A 21,943-nucleotide genomic window follows, 5' to 3' on the forward strand; every position below is an offset into this window, starting at 1 on the left:
TGGGGAGGGGACGCTGCCGAGGATGGCTGATCAGCTGGGGGTGCCTTGTGCATGAACTGGGGGGTGCTGCCCCCTCCCCAGGACACAGTGCTCATGGTGAAGCCACCTCTTGGGGAAGGGGGGACGGGACAGGGAGACACAGGCTTCGGGATGGGGGCCGGGTGGGGAGAATGGCTGCAGGCTCTGGAGGCCTTAGGGAGAAGGCAAACGTCTCTGTCTGTCCTTCCTCCCTCCGTGCTTGTCTGTCATCTGTGCACCCAATAGCGATCAATCGATTTCTGTAAACTATCTCTATCTATCTGTATCTGTGTGTATCGGCCGCGTATGTCTCTCTGTATCGTAATCTTTCCTCCATATACACAGGTATTTACACACATCTGTCATACGCACCCTGGGCATCTGAACATACATGTGTTTTTACCCGAATCACCTGAAAACGGTCTGCACGGCTCGGATGGTTCCAGCATCTCCTCGGAGAAGACCTGCTCCGTCTGACGAAATGCACCATTCCCTGAACACACAGTGTGCAGACCGCATCCCAGCTTTGCAGACTTCTCCCTGAATGTACAGCACGGCTGTTTTCCTCCCCAAACCAGTTCAGGTAGAGGAGGGGTGAGCCGTCCTGAGCTGGATAACATTGCCTCGTGGAGGACGGTGCTCGGGGATGGGGTCAGCAGCCCGTGCAGCCACACGATGGCAGTGTGAGCCACGGAAACGCTCCTGTGGACTTTGGAAAAAAACGCACTTCCTACAGCTTTGGGGTTTTCGTTCCCATTTTCTGCAGATGCCTTCCCCACTGGCCAGTGTTTCACGAGGCTACAGTGTTGCGTTGCTTTCAAACCTCATTGCACACCAGCCCCCACCCGTGTGCCTGCCCCCTGTCCTCCTGCGGGACGTCCACTGGACAAGGTTGACCAAGGGATTCGGAACTGATGTCGGAAAGCCTGCAGGCTTTTCCCAACAAAACCCCCACGTCGGCTGCAGGACCGAGGTCATGCGGGTTAGTGGGAACCTCGTGGATCCGATGAACACGATGGCCACGTGTTGGTGTCCAGGATTCCCCATGAGCCCCACCCTCTGCCCCAGCCAACGATCCCTGGGAAGAAAACCCCCAGACCCCAGGCTCCCCATGGTCAGGAACATGCCAGGCAAACTTCTTGCTGCTTGCGACACATGGAGGGCAGTCTGCTCTGTCCTGGTGCCCCCACCCCTCGCGGTTCCAGCCGGCGGACGTCCACACGCACGCTGCCTTGCAAGGGTTCCCTGCCATCCCTTTCCTGGACTTTCTGGTTCAGCGTCGCCCTGTAAACACCACTTATGAATAAGGTTCCCCCAAAACTGCCTTGTCAGCTTTCTGGTGTTTCCTTGAAGAACTCTAAACTATTTTTTTTTTCCGAGATGGTTTAAGTGGCTTCAAGAGTCCTTGTAATTCTCCTTGTGGGTCTGCCATTCGTGGGCGTCTAAAGGCATCTTGACCCCGGTGCCTCAAGTTCTGGGTGTTGGGCTAGATCCCGTTCTTCTGATTTCTAAGGGGAAAGGCATGGAACGTTCCAGAAGTGCAATGTGCGTCTGCTGTTTTCATTCATGACAAGGACGGCTGGAGCAGAACTGAGGTGGGGCTTCCAGACCCCGTCGACGGCTTCCAGACCCCGTAGACAGCGGCCGTTTGCAGGTGCTCACTGGGTGGCTCTGGACTCCAGCCGCGTGCACACGGGCTAGTCTGCAAACTGCTCATGGGTCCTGCTGCCACTTCCAGCGACCTCGCTGAGTGGTGGGTGGGGGTCTTCAGAGAACTGGCCCCCACATTCTGGCTGCTCCTGGCCCTCAGGCCATCTGCCCTTCCAGCCTGCGTGCTGATGGTTTGGCAGCCCCCAGGTTCTCCGCGGTGCCTCAAAGATGCCCCAATGCGGCAGCTCTGACTCGGGTTGGGGTGAGATGTGGGTCCTGGCCATGTGGGGAGGGAGGACGCATGGAAGACCTGAAGTGATGTAGGGTGGCAGATCGGCCTCATTGAATGTGGCTGCAAAGAGTGACATTGAGACGATGCTGCTGGTGACAGAGACAGACACTGGTCCAGGAGTGGAGAGGACGGGGTATTACGGGAGGTTTGGTGCATGAGAGGAGGGCTTCGTGTGGCAGTGAGGTATTCAAACCGCAGGGACGAGGGAACCTCTATCTGGCATTTGGACAGATCTGACAAACCTTTGAGCAGGTGGTCAGCCTGGTCCTCCTTCCTCATTACTGCACTTAAAACATCCCACCGTTAAACTCCCATCAACGCTGCTTGGCAAGGCACCATCACAGTGTGGCTTGTGCCGGGGACAGACAGCTAGACCCTACAGGAAGGAACACACACAGGGACCAGCTTAGTGTCATAGGTCCTCTTTCAAACATACAATGTTCAATACCTGAGTGTCCATGGACGGATGGATAGATGATGGATAGATGGATGAATGGATGGATGGATGGACGGATGAATGGAAGGATGGATGGATGGATAGATGAATGGATGAATAGGTGGATGGATGGATGGATGGATGGATGGATGGATGGATGAATGGAAGGATGGATGGATGGATAGATGAATGGATGAACAGGTTGATAGATGGATGGATGGATGGATGTGTTGATGGAAGGATGGGTAGATGGATGGATGAATGGAAAAACAGCATGTGGTCCATGCATAGAATGGACTATGTTGCAGCCTTGAAGAGGAAGACATTCTACACCTATTATGGCGTGGATGGACCTTGAGGACATGGGGCTGAGTGACATAAGCTAGACACAGAAGGACAAATCCTGCCTGATTCCATGTATATGGGGTCCCTAGAGGAGTCCCATAGAGATAGTCATAGAGACAGAGAGTAGATGGTGGGGCCAGGAGCTGCGGGAGGGGGATGGGGAGATAGTGTTTCATGGGGATAGAGCTTCAGTTTGGGAAGATGGAAAGTTCTGGAGACAGATGGTGGGTACGGTCACACAGCCCTGTGAGTGTGCCCAATGCTTCCAAGTTGTCCACATAAAATGGTGAAAATGGTAACTTTACATTAGGTATGTTTTACCACGATTTACAGAAATCTTTGAAAGATCGGATTTGCTCGTTTGCTGGTAGCCCTTCGCATTTGCCTTACGAGAGGCACTGCAGTGGCTTACTGTGACTTCAGGTGAGTTTGAGGCCACCTGCCCAGGTCACTTGAACCCGGTCTGTTCTAGCTGCTGCCCCGAAATCCCGCTCAGCTTGATGCGGGACATGTACGTGGGGACGATCGCTGCAGCTCGAGATTCCCACATCGCCCCCTGTGCATCTTGCCCCAGGCTCAGCAGGAGCGGCTCTCAGGGTTTCTCTGGGTGGGTCAGTGACAGAGGCAGGTGGTGGGGATGGGGTGCAGGGGCTGCAGGGAGTATGGAAAGGTGTCAGTACGCCTGCTTATTTTAGGAGGACGACCTCCTTCCCTTAGTTTCCGGACACTCTGATCGCTCCAGCTTTCTGAGTGTGCGAGGAGGGGCAAACTCCAGCCCGAGATTCCTTCTTTTGTGTAAGTTCATTATTAAATCTTTTTTTTTTCTTTTTGACTGGGATAAAATATACATAACATGAAATTATGATTTTTAACCATTTTTAAGTGCACAGCTCAGAGGAATGGAGCACATTCACACTGTCGTACAACCATCCCCACCGTCCGTCTCCAGAACTTTCCACCGTCCCAAACGGAAGCTCTATCCCCATCACACGCTAACTCCCCATGCCCATTCCCAGTCCCTGGCCCCACCATCTACTCTCTGTCTCCACAAATGTGACTCCTCTAGGGACCCCATATATCTGGAACCAGGCAGGATTGGTTCTTGTATGTCCGGCTGATGTCACTGAGAACCATGTCCTCAAAGTCCATTCACATCTCGGAAGGTGCGGAACATCCTTCCTTTACAAGGCTGGGTCATATTCCACTGTGTGCGTGGACCACATGCTCTTTATCCATTCATCTTTCCATCCATCCTTCCATCCACCCATCCATCCATCCATCCATCTATCTGTCCATCCATCCATCTGTCTATCCACCCACCCACCCACGGACACTTGAGTTGCTTCCATCCCTTGGCTACTGTGAACAATGTCACTGTGAAAATTTCTGTACATGTTTCTAAGTGAAGATATTTTTGACTCCTCTGGGTCTACACCTGGAGTGGAAATGAAGGATCACATGGTGTTCTGTGTTTTAATCCAGTGAACAGCACTCCTCATTTTGCCTGGGTGCCCCCATTGCCTGTGGCTCAGGCCTGTTAAAGGGACCACAGGGTCTGGCTCCTGGGGAACAGCAGGTCTCCTCGTCCCCCAGCTCTCATGAGACGTCTGCTTTTGCCATAATTTGTATTTTACATTTCAGCCGCTTGAAAAGTAAAACTACGTCAGGGAAGGAGAAGACCATTCCCTCTTGGCTTCCTAGTTTCCAACCAGTTCTGAAACTTAATCCTGTGGGAGCTGCTGTTTGGCGGGATGCGAAGGAGCTTTAACCCAGCAGCACTGCCACCATCACCTCTGTGCAGCCACCACCCCTGCCATTATCACCTCCATCATCAACTACCATCACGGCCATTGTCTCCTCCATTGTCACCTCCAGCATTGTCATCTCCATCTCGGCCACCATCACCACCGTTGTCCTTTCCATTGTCATCTCCAGCACGGTCACCTGCACCTCAGCCACTGTAACCACCATTGTCCCCTCCATATTAACCTCCAGAGTTGTCATCTCCATCTTGGCCACCATCACCGCCATTGTCCCCTCCTTTGTCACCTCCAGCATGTCACCTTGGCCACCATCACCACCATTGTCCCTTCTGGTGTCACCTCCAGCACCATCACTCGCACTGCGTTCACCCCTTCACCAGTGTCCCCTCCCTGTGGCCACAGCAGCCTTGTCAGGGGCAAGTACACATGTTAGGAGAAGGTTGGTTCACTCGCCGACTGCACGCAGGGAGCGCTGCGTGGGAGGCCACCAAAGGTGGACTGACACTGGTTCTGTGCCTTTCTCTCCGTCAGGAAGACAGCCCTGTCCTCCACTCAGGCTTGTTTCGAACACCCCACATTTGCTGCACTGTGTCCCGTGTCCTCACTTGGGAAACATAAACCACTTTCAACGGGCTGTTTCCTCAGGTTTGCACATGGACGCTTCACAGAGGTGCATGTCCTAGGTCAACTGGCTCCGGACCACTGTGTGTGTGGGGTCTTGTCTGCACTGCCCAGCTGTGCGTCCCTCTCCTGGCGGGTGGGGGTCTCCTCTCTGCAGCCTTGGGGCATTCCTGGCAGTGCTGGGGTCTACTCCACACGCCCCTCCCTGCCGTAGGCTCCAGACACCCATGCTTCTTCCCTGGACCACTGGTCGTGCATGCCCCCTCCCCAGCTTGCTCCCCAATGTCTACACCTGGCCATCCCCAAGGGCCCTCTCCCTCATGGGGACCACGCTGTGCTCCTGCCTTCTTTGCACACCCTGGTCCTGGCCCCGGACACTGGGAGCCCCCGGTCACCCGGCGTTGTGAGCTCTGTTTCTGCTCCAACGACACCCACCCCAAGACATGCCCCCTTCCTCAGCTCACCTCTCCATCCCCTGCTCTTCCTGTGCTTTCTCCCCCGCCAGTCCCGTCCGGGGCACCACCATCTCTGTCCTGACCTCTGTCTTAGCCACCCAGCAGCTCGTGGAGACTCTGCCAACTCGTGACCCCTGCTGCCCACAGTCTACCAGGTAAACACCAGCCCGTTTTCTGTCTTGGGATCGGCCTGTTCTGGACATTTCACGTACGTGAGATCATCCGGTATTTGTGCTTCTGTGCCCGGCTTATCTCACTCGGTACGTGTTTGGGGTCTGTCCACGTGGGAGCAGGTGTCAGAACTTTGCTCCTTTTCCCGGCCGAGGGATATTCCCCCGCGTGCACGGAGCCCCATCCGTGCGCCCACTTCCGGGCTTGTGTATTCGTAGCACAAACAGCCGTCTTTAAGCAACAGGACCAGGGCCCGTGCACGTGGGTGGCTTGTCTGCCTGTGGCGGCATCACAGGACAAGACCGCATAACCGTGGGACAGAGGAGGAACCCGCGTGGGAGCTCTGCCCGCGACAAGGGGTGATGCAGTTCAGCGTCTAGAGAGGCTGCTAGCGACCCACGCGGATGCTTCCCCTTCACCCGCTGCTCCCCTGGTGGGTGTAGACCTGCACATCCAGCCTGGGGCTGCGTTTCCCACGGTCTGTGTGGCCCGGTGGGGCCGAGCGTCCGCACCCCAGTCTGTGCCCTTGCACGGACATGAAGCGTGCTCCTTCTGTCTCGCCTGCTTACGAGGTGGTCAGGGGCCCTAAGTCTGCTCCTGTTCCTTCCCCGTATGGATGGAGGCAAGCAGAGGGCTGGCCGGCCATGTGCAGAAGACAGCAGAGCCCCACGCAGACAGCGTCCCAGGGGACTGCCCAGCGGCCGCCGGCCGGGGACTCCCCCTCTGCTTTCTGTGTTTACTTCTGTGCGTTTGTCCAGCTGCTGAAGTTCCCTCTTCTTGGCGAAGCCCACCGAGCCTGCCCTGAGCAATGCAACAGGATGCCAGTGGATGCCTTTCAGAGCAACGCTGGAATAGAGTGTGGTGGACAGAGCTGGACTCGTGCCCCCTGGGGCCACCATGCGCCCTGGCTCTCAGCCAAGCCGAGGGCGGAGCACTGATTTCATGCAGGGAAGGACACAGGCGAATGCCCATCTCCTGTTTTCCCGGATGGCTTGGGTGCGAGGCCATGCCCTTTGGGAGCCGGTTTGCGACGATGCTTCGGGTCTCTGGATCTCGCTCAGCTAGAGGAAGGTGGTCTGAGCAGAGAGCGGAAGGGGCAGAGCCCCCCGTGCTCTCCCGAGCCCTCACCTGCTCTGACCCGCCTACCGCCAGGCTCAGCAGCGGGGAAACAGCTCCCTGCCCGGGGCCAGAGTGCTCCGAGTTGCCGACAAAGGTCAGGTTTGATCTCCTTGTGTTCCGGAGGAAGCCGGACGGCAGGCAGAGAAGCTAAGCGGCCGGGATTTGCTGGGCTGCTGAGTGTTCTCCTTCCTTCTGTCTTTTGATTCCCTCAGCCGCGTTTCTTTTGGTGTGGAAAGAATCGCGGGCGGGCGTGCACATTCTGAGCCCGCTCGGGCGAGCGGGAGAGAGCAAAGGCCATTCTGGAAATCTTTGATGAAGGTTCTGAGCGTGGCCGGCAGGACTGAAGGAAGCGCTTTCTCGGGACCGCAGGGCTGGTTTCCGAGGTCAGGGTCCGAGCTGCGGGGGCGTCAGCGCAGGCTTGTGAGATATCCATCGCCTTGTGCAGATGGGCAGACAGCAGCGCGGAGGAAGAGCGTTTCCAGGGATGTGTCCTTTTTTTATGGTATTAGAGACACATTTGCTTGGTGGAGCTGTCGTCTGTCCACTGGTTTAAAGTCTTAGAGGGCGGACGGGGTGAGTTACCAGAAGTCTGGCCGGACCCCCGAGTGGGGAACTAAGCCCCTGTTATGGGTGAATCTCTCCTGGATCCTTGGGTGGCGGACACTTGGGGATGGGAACGAGGAGGGTCCTTATTATTGAGGTGATAAGACAGCTACCGTCTGCAGGGCATTTCCGACATCTTTCGTATTCTTAGGCTTTCCAAAAAGACGGTTCTTGTTCAATGAACTGCTCGCGACTTTTTGTTTACTGCGGTCAAGTGCACGTTACACGAAATCGTCATTTTAAGGTCAACAATCCAGGGGCACGTAGCGCATTCATGATGTCACCCGCCCATCGCCTGTATCTGGTTCTGGAACATTCTTATCCCCCCAAAGAAGACCCCCATCCCTGTCAGCTGTCCTCCGTTCCCTCCCCCAGACCCTGGGGTGCACACACCCATTTTCCGTCTCTGGATTTCCCTGTTCTGGATGTTTTCTATCACTGGGATCGCACACGATGTGTCATTGTGTGTCTGCATCCGTCCCTAGCATCATGTCCTCACGGTCCGTCCATGGGGCGGTAGGTGTCTGAGCTGCATTCCTGTTCACGGCTGAGTCCTATTCTCTCCACGGACGGACCCCATGGCATTTATCCATTCATCTTTGGGCATTTGTGCATCAGAGACCCCGTTTTCCAGTGTGGAGGTCCCTTAAAAAGTTAAAAATTGAGCTACCCTATGACCCAGCCATTGCACTACTGGGTATTTACCCCAAAGATACAGACGTAGTGAAGAGAAGGGCCATATATACCCCAACGTTCATAGCAGCATTGTCCACAATAGCTAAATCGTGGAAGGAGCCGAGATGCCCTTCAACAGATGACTGGATTAAGAAGTTGTGGTCCATATATACGATGGAATATTACTCAGCTATCAGAAAGAACGAGTTCTCAACATTTGCTGCAACATGGACGGCACTGGAGGAGATAATGCTTAGTGAAATAAGTCAAGCAGAGAAAGACAACTATCATATGATTTCTCTCATCTATGGAACATAAGAACTAGGATGATCGGTAGGGGAAGAAAGGGATAAAGAAAGGGGGGGTAATCAGAAGGGGGAATGAAGCATGAGAGACTATGGACTCTGAGAAACAAACTGAGGGCCTCAGAGGAATGGGATAGACCGGTGATGGGTAGTAAGGAGGGCACGTATTGCATGGTGCACTGGGTGTTATACACAACTAATGAATCATCGAGCCTTACATCGGAAACCAGGGATGTACTGTGTGGTGACTAACATAATATAATAAAAAATCATTATAAAAAAAAGAGACCCCGTTTTCAATTCTTTGGGGTGTACGCCTGGGACGGGAACTGCGGGACCCTGTGGTAACTCTGTATTTGACTGTCTGCAGCTTCCAGTTTTCAGTAGGGATGTATAGCTATCCCACCCGCCTGGACGTTTCCCTAGACGGCACGCTGATAGGTTTTGGGACTCGGCAGACCCCAGAAGGCCACCCTTTACCTTTCTCATTGGCCTGTCTGCTGTCTCGGAATTAGAAGCCACGCATAGGGGCGCCTGGCTGGCACAGCGGTTAAGCGTCTGCCTTCGGCTCAGGGAGTGATCCCGGCGTTCTGGGATGGAGCCCCACGTCAGGCTCCTCCGCTATGAGCCTGCTTCTTCCTCTCCCACTCCCCCTGCTTGTGTTCCCTCTCTCGCTGGCTGTCTCTAGCACTGTCAAATAAATAAATAAAATCTTAAAAAAAAAAAAAAAAGAAGCCACGCAGTTAGGGGGAAAATCGTACGTGGAACTCAGTGTGCTGGTTGAAGACGTGCTGGGGGCTGCGAACACTTTGCAAGCAGCGTCCTTCCCCAGTGCATGGTGTGGACATCTGGAGAGTGGTCTGTGGGCTGCACATGTTAGGCCATGCTCCGGTGACCTCGGGGGTGAAGACATTTGTTCTTGGCAGGGCGGTGTCCTCAGACCTCAACACAGAGGTTCATGTGTGTGTTGCTTTCCACGGGGTGTGCGGTGAGAGCTGGAACACGAGGATACGGTCCAATACCGAGCCTCTCCCTGTGGGTCTTCACGGGTCTGCCGGGATTTCTTTAGGGACGACACTGGCCAAGACCCCACAGCTCATCAGACCCGCAGAAACCTTTACACTCCTAACTGTAACTAAACACCCCCGGAAGTTTCTGGTTTGTGTGGCTGGTTGCTGTTTACGTTGACCCCATAAGACCACATGGTCAACTTAACGTATTACCGCCGAAAGGGAGAAACAGAAAACATTAAAAAATACTTACCAGCATGCCTAATGACAGCAAGAATAAACCCACCCCCTGTTAACATCGACGGCATGTTTCTTTTTTTTTTTTTCTTAAGATTTTTATTTATTTATGTGACAGAGAGACAGCCAGCGACAGAGGGAACACAGCAGGGGGAGTGGGAGAGGAAGAAGCAGGCTCCCGCGGAGGAGCCTGATGTGGGACTCGATCCCGGAACGCCAGGATCACGCCCTGAGCCGAAGGCAGATGTTTAATGATTGAGCCACCCAGGCGCCCCCGACAGCATGTTTCTTACCCAAAAGCAACTGTGCTCTTCAAGACAAAAAATTTACTGAGAAAACTGGCTTTGCTTTTGCTTTTCCACAGACGTCGTTCTGCGTGAAGGGAGAAAGCCGCGAGCTCCTGTCCGTTTCTATGTTGCACCTGTTGCGACCCGTTGTTTTCTTCGAAGCCGTGAAGAAAATCCAGGCTTGCACAGGCACGGAGGGGAAAGAAGAGACAGGCATTTCGATAGCTTGCTTACGTAATATTAGACACTATTTTCTCATGCTGTTCCTAAACTTGAGAAGGGGTCGTTGCTTAGAGGGGAGCAGTGGTGTGGATGCTGAAATCCCATCAGCGAACGTCCGTGGTCTCTCAGGTTAACATCTGCTGGGCCGCCCTGCGGGGCAAGACTTTGCCAGGAGAGCACAAAGCCCATGTAGTGGGGTGACTGCCATCCCCCCATGTTTTCACATGCAATGGGAACCCGTGAGTGGGGACTTCTTTGCAAATAGGGTCTTTGCACATGTGATAAAGGATCTGATCCTGGATCAGGGTGGCCCTAAATGCAATGACAGGTGTCCTTGTAAGAGACAGAAGAGGAGACACAGAGGAGAAGCCACGTGAGGACAGAGGCAGAGATGGGAGGGACGTGGCCACCAGCCCAAGGACGCCTGGAGCCCAGAAGCTGGAAGAGGCAGAAGGACTTTTCCCTGGAGCCTCAGGAGGGAGCACAGCTCTGCCCCACCTGGATCTCAGACTTCTGGTCTCGAGAAGGACCCTCTCCTCGAGCTTCAGGAGGGAGGGAGGCCCTGGGACACCTTGATTTTAACCGGCATTGGTCCTTCGTACCCATTTGCTGCTCCCTGGATAGACAACCTTAATTCTTCTGATAGGAAACAAGCACGAGGGGCAAGAAGGTCCACGTTCCTGCCCACCTCGTGCCCGTGAGCACGCCGGAGCCGTGGGACTCAACCTGGCCTGGGCCCTGTCCACCGAGAGCCCTTCCTGGTTGGAACGTGGAGATGTCCTATACCCCGGACCGGCCCTCCCCGTGGGAACGGCTCTTTCCCTCAGCCTCTTAATTCATAGACACAGACCCCGCAGTGCTCTGTGCCCGGGCGCCTCTGAGCTGGCCCCTCCAGATCTGTGTGCAAATGAGCTTTACCTGCGGTGTTCCGCGAGCGGCCCTTTGAAGTGGGGTCTGACACTCGGAGACGGTAAGGAAGAAAATAACTTTAAAAATTTTAAGAAACCTTAATTGAAGTTAACATAAAAGAGGATACAGGGTGTTAATTGGTCTGTCTCAGGCATAATGTGGGCCCTGGAGACCGTGTCCCTTACCCCCTGCCAAAGTGTCAAGACTCACATCTTTAATTCAACATGCTTTGTATTAATTACCTCTGGATAAGGTAAGCTTTGATTGGGAGCCCTTTATTATGAAATTACTGTGCATTGCCTGCCTTAAGATAAATAAATTAGGGCTGAATTAGGGAGAAAAACTCTCCGTCCGACTGCGAAAATGGGAAAGAACGTTTGTGTGTCGAATGCCTGATGAAGAGGCCGTGCTCCTTGGGCATCTGTGATGGTGGGGGGGGGGGGGACACGCCTCCAGACGCCCTCCCCCACCATGGCGTTGGCTTGCGGCTGTTTGGATGGCCACACTCTGCATCCCGCCCAAGGTGGACGGAGGATGCTGGCTGCTCTGAGAGGTCTGCTTCCCTGGAGGTGGGGAGGGGCCCCTTGCCGCTGTCTGGTCTGCGGAAGCCCCCCAGGCCTAGAAATCAGGCTGCAGGTGGGCGGTGATCTGGAACGTGGAGGGTGTCATGAGGGAAGGGACAGGTGGGGTGGGGTCTAGGTCTGGTGAGCCCCCCAGTGAGGAGCGAGATTCATGGGGAGGATGGGCTCAAAGCTACTGAGACGGGAGCGAATGACAGGCAAGGGCGTCAGAAGTGACTGGAGACGTGGGTCAGAAACCAAACATCGACTTCTCTGGGAGGGGACCGTACATAGATCAGGAAAATGCACGTGTCGGCCGCCAGCGACCCCCCAGGAAAGGAGCGTTTGCACCTGCTGGGGCTGCTGCAATACGTTCTCCCCACGTGGGAGTCTTAAAGCAGCAGGAATTTATTCTTTCCCAGTTTGGGGGGCCAGAAGTCTGAAATCCAGTGGCTGGCTGACATCTAGAGGAAATCAGAGACACAGAGCAGAAGCCACGTGAGGACAGAGGCAGAGATGGGAGGGATGTGGCCACCGGCCCAGGGACGCCTGGAGCCCCAGAAGCTGGAAGACACAGGAAGGACCCTCCCCTGGAGCCTCTGGAGGGAGCACGGTCCTGCCCTGCCTGGATCTCAGGGGTCCTGTCCCGCCTGGATCTCAGACTCTGCTCTCCAGACCCGAGGCAGGATAAATTCCTGAGGTTTTAACCTCATGCTTTCGGGTTACTTGTTACAGCAGCCCCAGGACACTTGTACAAACAGTCCGTGTCCACAAAACATAAACAAACCGGTTGGGACAGATCCCTACATAGTCCTACGTTCTTACATACATTCCCAGGCATGCATGTGAAAGTATTTGCTGCTTCTTATCATGTCCCACAACTATATATGTGAGAAGAAAACACGGTGTTTACGGCTAAGCCCTCCTTTATACAATAAATTCATTTCTGCAGAGTTTGGGGGGAACGAATGACATTTCCTGGTTATAGTTCGGGGCATCCGTGGAGCTATGTTCCCACAGGACAAAATCCCCTCTGAGGCTTCTCACCCTGTATGTGCCTCCTCCCCGGGGCCTCTGACTCTCTCCATGGCCTTGAGGTGGGCTGGAGGCTTTCTCGTGCAAACAGAGTCTTGCTGCAGGGTGATGTCTCCCTGTCCCGCACCAGTAAACCAAATCTTGACATTCCGATACTGGTTTTCCACGCGTCTTCACAGATGCATTTTCCGTGTGGACAGCACCGGAGTGGGAATAGAGAAGCAGATTCAGTCCAGAGCACTGGGCATCCGTATTTCTCTACGGAACCCAACATCCCCACAACACCGCCGGTCGCGATACACTGAGGTTTCACATTTGAATTTCAACACTTTCTCGCTTTGCGGGGACCCAGTTTGTGAATCCGTTTTCGTTATGACGCATGGCCGAGAGCGCTCCCTGCAACGCATATCGGAGGGTCTTTGTGCTCTAGTGACATGATAGTAGAAATAGCCTGGTCGTTCCAGGGGGTCCTAAAGACCCCTTTTCAGAAATGGGTTGAACCGTTAATTAATTTGAGAAGGAGCCGGTTGCGTTAAAAGGTTCACGGAGGAGAAGTTTATGGACGTCAGTGCGATGGCAGCCTGGGCGTGTGAGAGGCTGCTGGGCTCTTGGCCTCCCTTCCTCGGCCCCAAGACGCACCTGCTGCCTCTTTGCCATGTTTGTAGGCACGCCCACCTCTGCGCCCACGTGCTGGGTACAGGACCATTTCCGTCACACCTGGATACTTTGTGCAAGGTGCCCACGCAGAGAGTGCATGGGCCTGGAAGACACGGGCCCAGGTTTGCATGTTGGGTCCGCCATCTTCCTTGGGTGTAGCTTGGTTCCAACGTGCGCTCTGTGGGCATCCAAGCACAGAAGTCCAAGAGAGGGCACAGACTCTCTCTGGACCTCGCCAGGACCACCTTCCCTGGAGCCGGAATCACCCCAGGTGGGGGTCCCTGGCTTGTGACCTGGGAACGTGACTTTCCAGGGTTTTGCCGCTGGCGTGGGATTTAGTTGTCTCGGTATTTCCGATAGGACCCGGAAGCATGAGGCACCTGTAGTGATGCTTGCGTCCGCGCTCACTTATGTGGTGTGTGGAAGACGGGTTTGTCAGGGCCAGTGTGTGACTGTCACGGTTTCGTGGGCTGTCATGACCAGTACCCCAGACGCACTGGCTTCAACAACACACATTTATCGTCTCATGTCCTGGAGGTTGGGAGTCCGCGATCCAGGTGTGGCCCTCGTGGACTGAGATCCCTGGGGTCAGGACTTCAACATGGGCGTTTCAGGGACACGGTTCTGCCCACGGCAGAGACACATGAGCCTCACGGCTTGTGTCAAGATGCAAGGATTAAAAGAAGACTGGCAGCTCCTTGGGGGACGTTAGCAAACGGAAACACGGCCCTGACTTCCGTGCAAGACGACGGCCCCCCTGGCCCAGCTGGCTGGCTGGAGGCCTGGGGTCGGACTTGGCTGGACACGTTGTGGCCTTGGTGAGCCTGATGTTGGCGCAGACGTGAGCTGCTGCCACGGGCTTTTGTAGTAGCTTTGATGTCCAAAGGGAGGCTGGTCAGGGTGTCCCGTGGACACCACGTGGCAGGTCATATGTGTGTGGATTCCAAGAGCCCTCCTAGGCCTGGACAGGTCCGCCTGGACACTGGGCTGTGCACGCCTGTGTGCTCAGAAGGATGGACCAGGTGTCCCGGGCATGCCCCTTCCTGCGTGGGCCAGGGTCTCAGTGCTGTCCGGAGCGTGGGCTGGGCTCTGGATGTGGGGATGGCTTCCGCCCCGCGTGTCTGCAGAGCTCCGGTGGCCCCGGGTGGCCACCAGCATGAGGCCCATTAGCACACGCGCCTAGCGCTGTTCCCGTAATTATTGCTCATTAGTATTCGCCTGCGTGGACCTGTCTGGTCTGGGCTCCGCGTGCCTCCGCGAGGCTGCGGCCGTTTGATACGGGCAGACACGGAGGTCAGTGTGCAGGCACTAATGAGGCCTGGACGTCAGGAATGATTCCCGTGCCTGGCGGCTCCTCTCACATGCTCGCGGCCGGCTCCCCTGAAGCCAAGGCAGACGTGCCCAGGATGCCCCGGGGCCGGCACCCACCGTGTGGGGCTCCAACGGCACATTGGGGTGCCCGTGCTCCTGCTTATATCACATGGAAGCCGGTGCCTGCCCAAGGGGCTCCACGCGCCCGAGGGCCAGTGGCGGGTTCCCTACTCTCTGCACCTTTCTTTAGAGGCAACGTTTGTCCATGTACCAACTTGAGGATCCCGTTGACCAATAGCTGCAGGAGGGTGGACGCCAAGGAAATTCTGTAAGGCTGCTCTCCATGCCAAGGGAACTTTCAGGGGTGGCTCCACGGGGAGCAGGGCATGAGGGCAGGGGGAGGGACAAAGGGAAGGAAGGGAGGGACGTGAAGGACAAGGGAGACTCCCACCTGACGAGAACGCCAACCACCCCGATGCCCTGGGTCTTTCGAGACACGGCAGGAGCACAGCCGTCCAGGCTCAGAAACATTCTCTGCCCGAGCAGAGCCCCTTAATAAAAAATGAGGTCGCTTTCCAGTGCAGAGGATGAGAAGTTCCCCCGAAACGTATTTCCCTTTCAAAAGACTCTCGGGGGAAACGCTCAAAGCTTTCTTCAACGGGAAGCTCTCTGCCTTTGCCACATGTTTAACTTTCTGCAGCACGCTGAGAGCCGGTGTCCACGTCGGAGGCGCCCCCAGGCGTCCGCTGGGGTGGCGGCAGGGTCCGTGTCCCCGTTCCTCTGGACCACGGGTGGGAATGAGGGGAAATCCGGAGCCCGGAACATTTGAAAGGAGATCCACAGGCTCTACAGGCAATGTCAGGACGAGGCAGAGTTAACATTTCCAGTTTGGAAATAACACCTTTTTTCAACATTCTCCTCCTCCATTGGGCGTGCGTGGGGAGCGCTTCTGAAATATGTACAGAGACCTGTTGTACAAAATATGGGGAAATGGATGGAAGGCACGTGTCAGGGGCCCAAATACCTGAGTGACCTGTTGGGGTTGATTGGAACAAAGTGTAGGGTCACTGATTTATTGGGTACAATGATATCGCGCAGGAAGCTCGCCTGCACGGAGGCTCCCAGCTTCAGCCCCGCCGGATCTCAGACTCCCAGCCTCAGCCCCGCCTGGATCTCAGCCTCCGGCCTCAGCCCCGCCTGGATCTCAGCCTCCCGGCCTCAGCCCCACCTACTTCTCAGCCTCCCAGCCTTCAGGACCAGCATAATAAATGCATGTTATAAAGCTGCCCCGTGTGGTCTATTTGTTACAGCAGCTCGAGCAGACTCGTACAGACATTTTGAAACACATGCAAAACTAGAGAATAGTACGATGACGTGCCTATTCCCTTCACGCAGGTCCAAGAATTACAACAATTCACGGATCCTTTTCAGGTCTCATCCTGCCCATACACCCGATACATACACAGTCTTTTGTGGGTTCTTGCTCTCATTTCCTTGACTTCTCTTTTCAACTCCTTGTCTGTCCTTGGTTTCCCATTTGGGGGATGTTGAAAGCAGCCAATGCATCAGATCATTTTGTCTGTTGATAGCTCAATAGAAGTCTGTGAAAGATGAATGTATTTTATTCTGGTTATTTTTATGTGGTATGGAAGGATTCATCAAGATTTCCAACCCAACGAGGAGCAATTCTAACGGCAGACACATGGAGGGAAGGCAGAGGAGGCGGGAGCTGAGGTGACAGCACACCAGAGCTTTGCTTGACTAACGTGACCGTGTTAAATGCCTGGGTCTCACTGGTATGTTGCATTGGGGTCCTGCCCTCTCTCTCCAGCTGCCATCACCCACCACACTCCTCTGGTCACCTGCGGGGGGTCTCTCACGGTGGGCTCTGTGAGGACCCATCTGCCTTGAAATTCTTCATTGGCCTCTGGACTGTGGGCTACGGTTAACCAGGGCTCCCGCGTCCACCCCTCATGCCCTGAGGGCACCATGGAGGCCCGTGCTTTCAATCCATGGATCACAGCCCACCACTGGGTCGTGGAATCCATCTGCTGGGTTGAAAGCTGATGAGGCACAAAGGTGGGATGATGGGTTCATGAACCACATCTCCTCCTGACCACCATGCAGGTCCAGAAATGGAAGGTTTCCAACAGCCAGGAGGTTCCCACCTGGGCCTTTTTGGTCAGTATCCCCTCAACGGACATCCCCGCTATTGTGGTTCCTGTCAGATTGTGAAACTAGTTTCATTATAAGTGTTTGCTACACTTGTATCAATATACACATTGCACGTTTACAAAGGAATATGCATTGTGCATATTAGTGATATTTTTCTAACAGTGTAGCGTGATCTGGAGTGAACCCTGGTCTTGTGTCGGTCACACTGGGTGCACCCTGGTCTTGTACGTGTCACACTGGGTGCACTCTGGTCTTGTGTCGGTCACACTGGGTGCATCCTGGTCTTGTACGTGTCACACTGGGTGCACCCTGGTCTTGTTCCGGTCACACTGGGTGCACCCTGGTCTTGTACGTGTCACACTGTGTGCACCCTGGTCTTGTATCGGTCACAGTGTGTGCACCCTGGTCTTGTATCTGTCACACTGTGTGCACCCTGGTCTTGTTCCGGTCACACTGGGTGCACCCTGGTCTTGTATCTATCACAGTGGGTGCACCCTGGTCTTGTACGTGTCACACTGTGTGCACCCTGGTCTTGTATCTGTCACACTGTGTGCACCCTGGTCTTGTATCTGTCACACTGTGTGCACCCTGGTCTTGTTCCGGTCACACTGGGTGCACCCTGGTCTTGTATCTGTCACACTGTGTGCACCCTGGTCTTGTTCCGGTCACACTGGGTGCACCCTGGTCTTGTATCTGTCACAGTGTGTGCACCTGGTCTTGTATCTGTCACACTGTGTGCACCCTGGTCTTGTATCTATCACAGTGGGTGCACCCTGGTCTTGTATCTGTCACAGTGGGTGCACCCTGGTCTTGTTCCGGTCACACTGGGTGCACCCTGGTCTTGTTCCGGTCACACTGGGTGCACCCTGGTCTTGTATCTATCACAGTGGGTGCACCCTGGTCTTGTATCTGTCACAGTGGGTGCACCCTGGTCTTGTTCCGGTCACACTGGGTGCACCCTGGTCTTGTGTCGGTCACACTGTGTGCACACTAGTTTTTATCTCCCACACTGTTGCCAGCGATGGCACAGTTTGGGAATAGCGGCTGAGATGACTTCCTCCCACAATGCCACCGCAAGGCTGAGGGAGGAAGGGACCAGCGGTCTGCAGCACCCCCAAGGCCCTCAATTTCTAATCCAAACCCTGCTTCCCACACAGGTTACACTTCGTCCAGCCTGCAGGGACTTGTTGAGGGGGACGAAACAGGGCACTCCGGCAGAAACCCCGCTTCACACCGCTACGGTGGGAGCCACCCACCTTAACCGGGAGACGCTTGCGGTCCCAGAGTGGAGATGCTGAGAGAGGGAAGTCTGATAGCCCAGCATCTAATGGCGCAGTCACTGACCACACCCACATTCTGGGCAATGAGGAGGCGGTCTAGGTCCTGCTCTGAAGAGTCCCATTTCCCCTGAAGCTCCCATCGCAAAAAAGAGACAGAAACACAGGGAAACGTGTATTGATGTCTTTTTTCCTTTGTACAGATGAACCTTTTCAAAGGAGGGGGTGGAAAGAAATTTGTAGTGCAGAGCCGTGGGCTAGTGGGGTCTCACCTGCCTGCTGGTAAGCCCACAGGTGTGCTCACAGGTGTGTGCACAGGTGTGTTTGCTGGTGAGCCCATAGGTATGCTCACAGGTATGTGCGCAGGTGTGCCTGCAGATAATCCCACAGGTGTGCTCACAGGTGTGTGCACAGGTATGCACACAGGTGAGCCTGCAGGTGTGTGCCCAGGTGTGTTTGCTGGTGAGCCCATAGGTATGGTCACAGGTATGTGCGCAGGTGTGCCTGCAGATAATCCCACAGGTGTGGTCACAGTTCTGTGCACGGGTATGCACACAGGTGAGCCTGCAGGTGTGTGCACAGGTGTGTGTGCACAGGTGTGCCTGTAGGTGAGCCTGCAGGTGTGTGCACAGGTGTGTGTGCACAGGCGAGCCCGCAGGTGTGTGCACAGGCATGCTCACAGGTGAGCCCAGGCACCCTCCTGCGGTGCCCACCTAAGTGCTCATGACGCGTGGACACGCGTCCTCTCCCTCCTCCCTTCACTTCTCCTCCTGCAGCAGAAGGACCGGGGCTCCCACACAGGCTGCCAACTAATACGAGCCCGTGTTGACAAATGCTCGTCAAGAAGCAAAGGCGAGAAGCAAAATCAATATGTTAAGTCCCGCGGTGCCCCCGCCGCCCCCGCCGAGCACTCCCTGATTAATTTACAACGGGGCCGAGCCAGCCCTCAGAACCATGCAAGTTTTTAGAAAAAGTTTACAGCCAGTCTTGTCAGGCGTTGTGCCGTTTCTTTTCCTTTCTTTTCCCTTTTATTTTTTTAAGGAAAAAAAAAGAAAAAAAGAAAAAAAACACACCCCCTCCCCGTCTTCCTTATTCTGACACCGTTTTCCTTCAGAAGATCTCAAAGTACAAGCGGGTACATGACATCCGCCGAGCTCCCCAGCGCACACACTTTCCGTTTGATTTATGACACGGCTCCGTAGGTGCGGCTGACAGCTTTCAGATTGAAGCCCAGGCGCGCGGGCTTTCAAGAGGGGCGGGCGAGCCGGGCCCATCCATCGCCGGGCGTCCCGGGAGCCGCACGCAGCCTTTGTAGCGCCCCGCAGCGCGGCGGCCCCCACGCTGGGCCGGGCCCCGCTCGCTGACAGGCAGCCGGCACTTCACCCTAATCACGAGTAAAAGGCAGCTCCCTGTAGGTTACACATCTTCTGTGTTTTGACATTGACCTTAATACATAATTTAACCACAAAGCTTGAGCAACGTGGAACAAGATAAGAAAAGACCACAGAACTGGCAAATAAAGTGATGTTCCATCAGAAATCATATTTGTTCCTGATGGCGGAGACGTGGGCATTACGAACAAGGGCAGGAGCGGTGGGGAGGGGAGGAGGGCAGGGGCCGGGGGCCGGGGGGCGTCTGCCTCGCCGCCGAGCCGTGTTCCAGGACGGAGGGGCCCTGTCAGGTGAAGGTCTGTCCTGCATCTGGGATGCCGGCCGGCAGTCAATCACCAGTAGGTTCCCAAAGACTCGGATGGGTCTGCAGGAGAGGCAGCGAGCTCCTGTGCCTGTTTGTTGGCACGGAGAGGCTGGCGTTCCGGCAGCGTGGGAAACAAACGTGGACACCCGAGGGGCTGGGTGTCGGTCATCTCCCGGGAAGGGGGCAGGTGACGCCTGCAGGTGTCGGCTGTGCAGGTGGGGGTGCTGGGGCAGGTGCGTCCTTGGAGGAGGCAGCGGTGCACGCGGGGTGGGTGTGCGTCAACACCATGACCCGCTGGATCCGATTTCCAGTTTGCTCTGCCATGAAGACTGAGCGCCCACCGGGCACCGTGCTCGGTGTGGGGCTGGGGTTTCTGCTGAGAGCTGGAAGCGTGCTCCCGTGGGAGGCACCTGGATGCTGAGCGATGGGACGACAGGGATGCGGATCGCCGCCTGCCTCCAGGCTGGGACACGCGGGGGCAGCTCCAGGCACCACACGTGGCTGGGCACAGACGCTCTGGGCAGGGCACCAGTTCGCACAGAAAACACCCCGTTTCGGTTCTGGGAGCCCAGCTTCCACAGGGAGACACAAAGAGGGGTGAAGGAGAACACACACGCTTACACACGCTTACACACGTGCATACACACGTGCACACCGACCTCCACACAGATACACACTCCCAACTTACAGCCATACGGCACATACGAGAGACCTCTACACACACCCTCACCCACAGGCACGCCCGCACAGGCACACACACGCCTGTATTCCTCACAGCCCTCACCACTTACCCACACGCCCCAGGACACACACACACACACACACACACACACACACACACACACTCCCCAGTACCCTGGCCCGTCCCCTGCATGCCCGAGATGGAGCTGAGGAAGCAGGTGAGGGCACAGGCAGCCATGCTGACCAGGAGCCTCCCTTCTGCCACGAAACCCCCTCCCGGGGAGGGGAAGAACTAACGCCACCAGTTTGCGGGCTCAGACATTTACCTTCCTTGTCCAGTACGGGTCTAGACGTAAACACTAACACACTGGGCTTGTGTCCAGCCCCAGCCCACAACCCCGTGGTGGCCACAAAGGACCCACGGTCATTCACGATTCAGGCTCCTGACGTGGGACCAGCTACCTGTGAAATACAAGGATCCTGAGGTTCAAACAGCCCTTGGAAGTGCTGGTGATTGACGTCTGTTTGCACGCAGCCACGTGACGTGTGCAAACCACACATATGTCTCCGACAACAAATGATTATTTCTGCAAATGAAGAGATAAATATCTGCAGGGCGTTTTCCCTTTGGTCTTCTCTGCTGCAGCTCAGAATTTTAATTTTGGCATTTTTCCGTGGAAAGAGGTCCTTTTGCTATTAGATTTTCGTGCTTGACATCAGAGATGAGTGTGGGATTTTTATGATTTCTTCCTGTTTTTGTAAAGCTGGCTGTAGGATGGCCCATGAGGCAAAACCTACTCATTAATTTTTAATGATGAGAATAAAAAATATATAAGGTAAAAATTAGAAGACAGAGGAAATCGTAACAGACTTACTTTGGTGTATGTTGGTGATGTTTTGCCTTGCTCTTTATTTTCTTAAATATGTGGTTTTCCCTGATAACTTAGAGAGGGTTAGTGACTTTCCCAGAGCCACAAAACTGTATTCCAACATAGGTCTCAAAGGTCCCAGATACTCAGAGTGGCTCTGTTGCTGTAAACACCTTGGGGAAGGGAGCCATGGGATGCATGCCACGGGACACATGCCATGGGACACATGCCACAGAACACATACCACAGAACACATGCCACAGGACACATGCCACAGGACTCATGCCACAGAACACATGCCACATGGTGCATGCCACAGGGCATGTGCCACAGAACACATGCCACGGAACACACGCCACAGGACTCATGCCACAGGATGCGTGCCACAGGACACATGACACATGGTGCATGCCGCAGGGCACATGCCACAGAACACATGCTACAGGATGCTTGCCATGGAACACATGCCATGGGACATGTACCACAGAACACATGTCATGGGACACATGCTACACTTGCCAACGTCCTGCTACCCGCCAACTGCATTAGTGTGATTCTCATTATG

The sequence above is a fragment of the Ursus arctos genome, chromosome X (genome assembly GCF_023065955.2).
Source record: "Ursus arctos isolate Adak ecotype North America chromosome X, UrsArc2.0, whole genome shotgun sequence".
In the NCBI taxonomy this organism is placed as follows: domain Eukaryota; kingdom Metazoa; phylum Chordata; class Mammalia; order Carnivora; family Ursidae; genus Ursus; species Ursus arctos.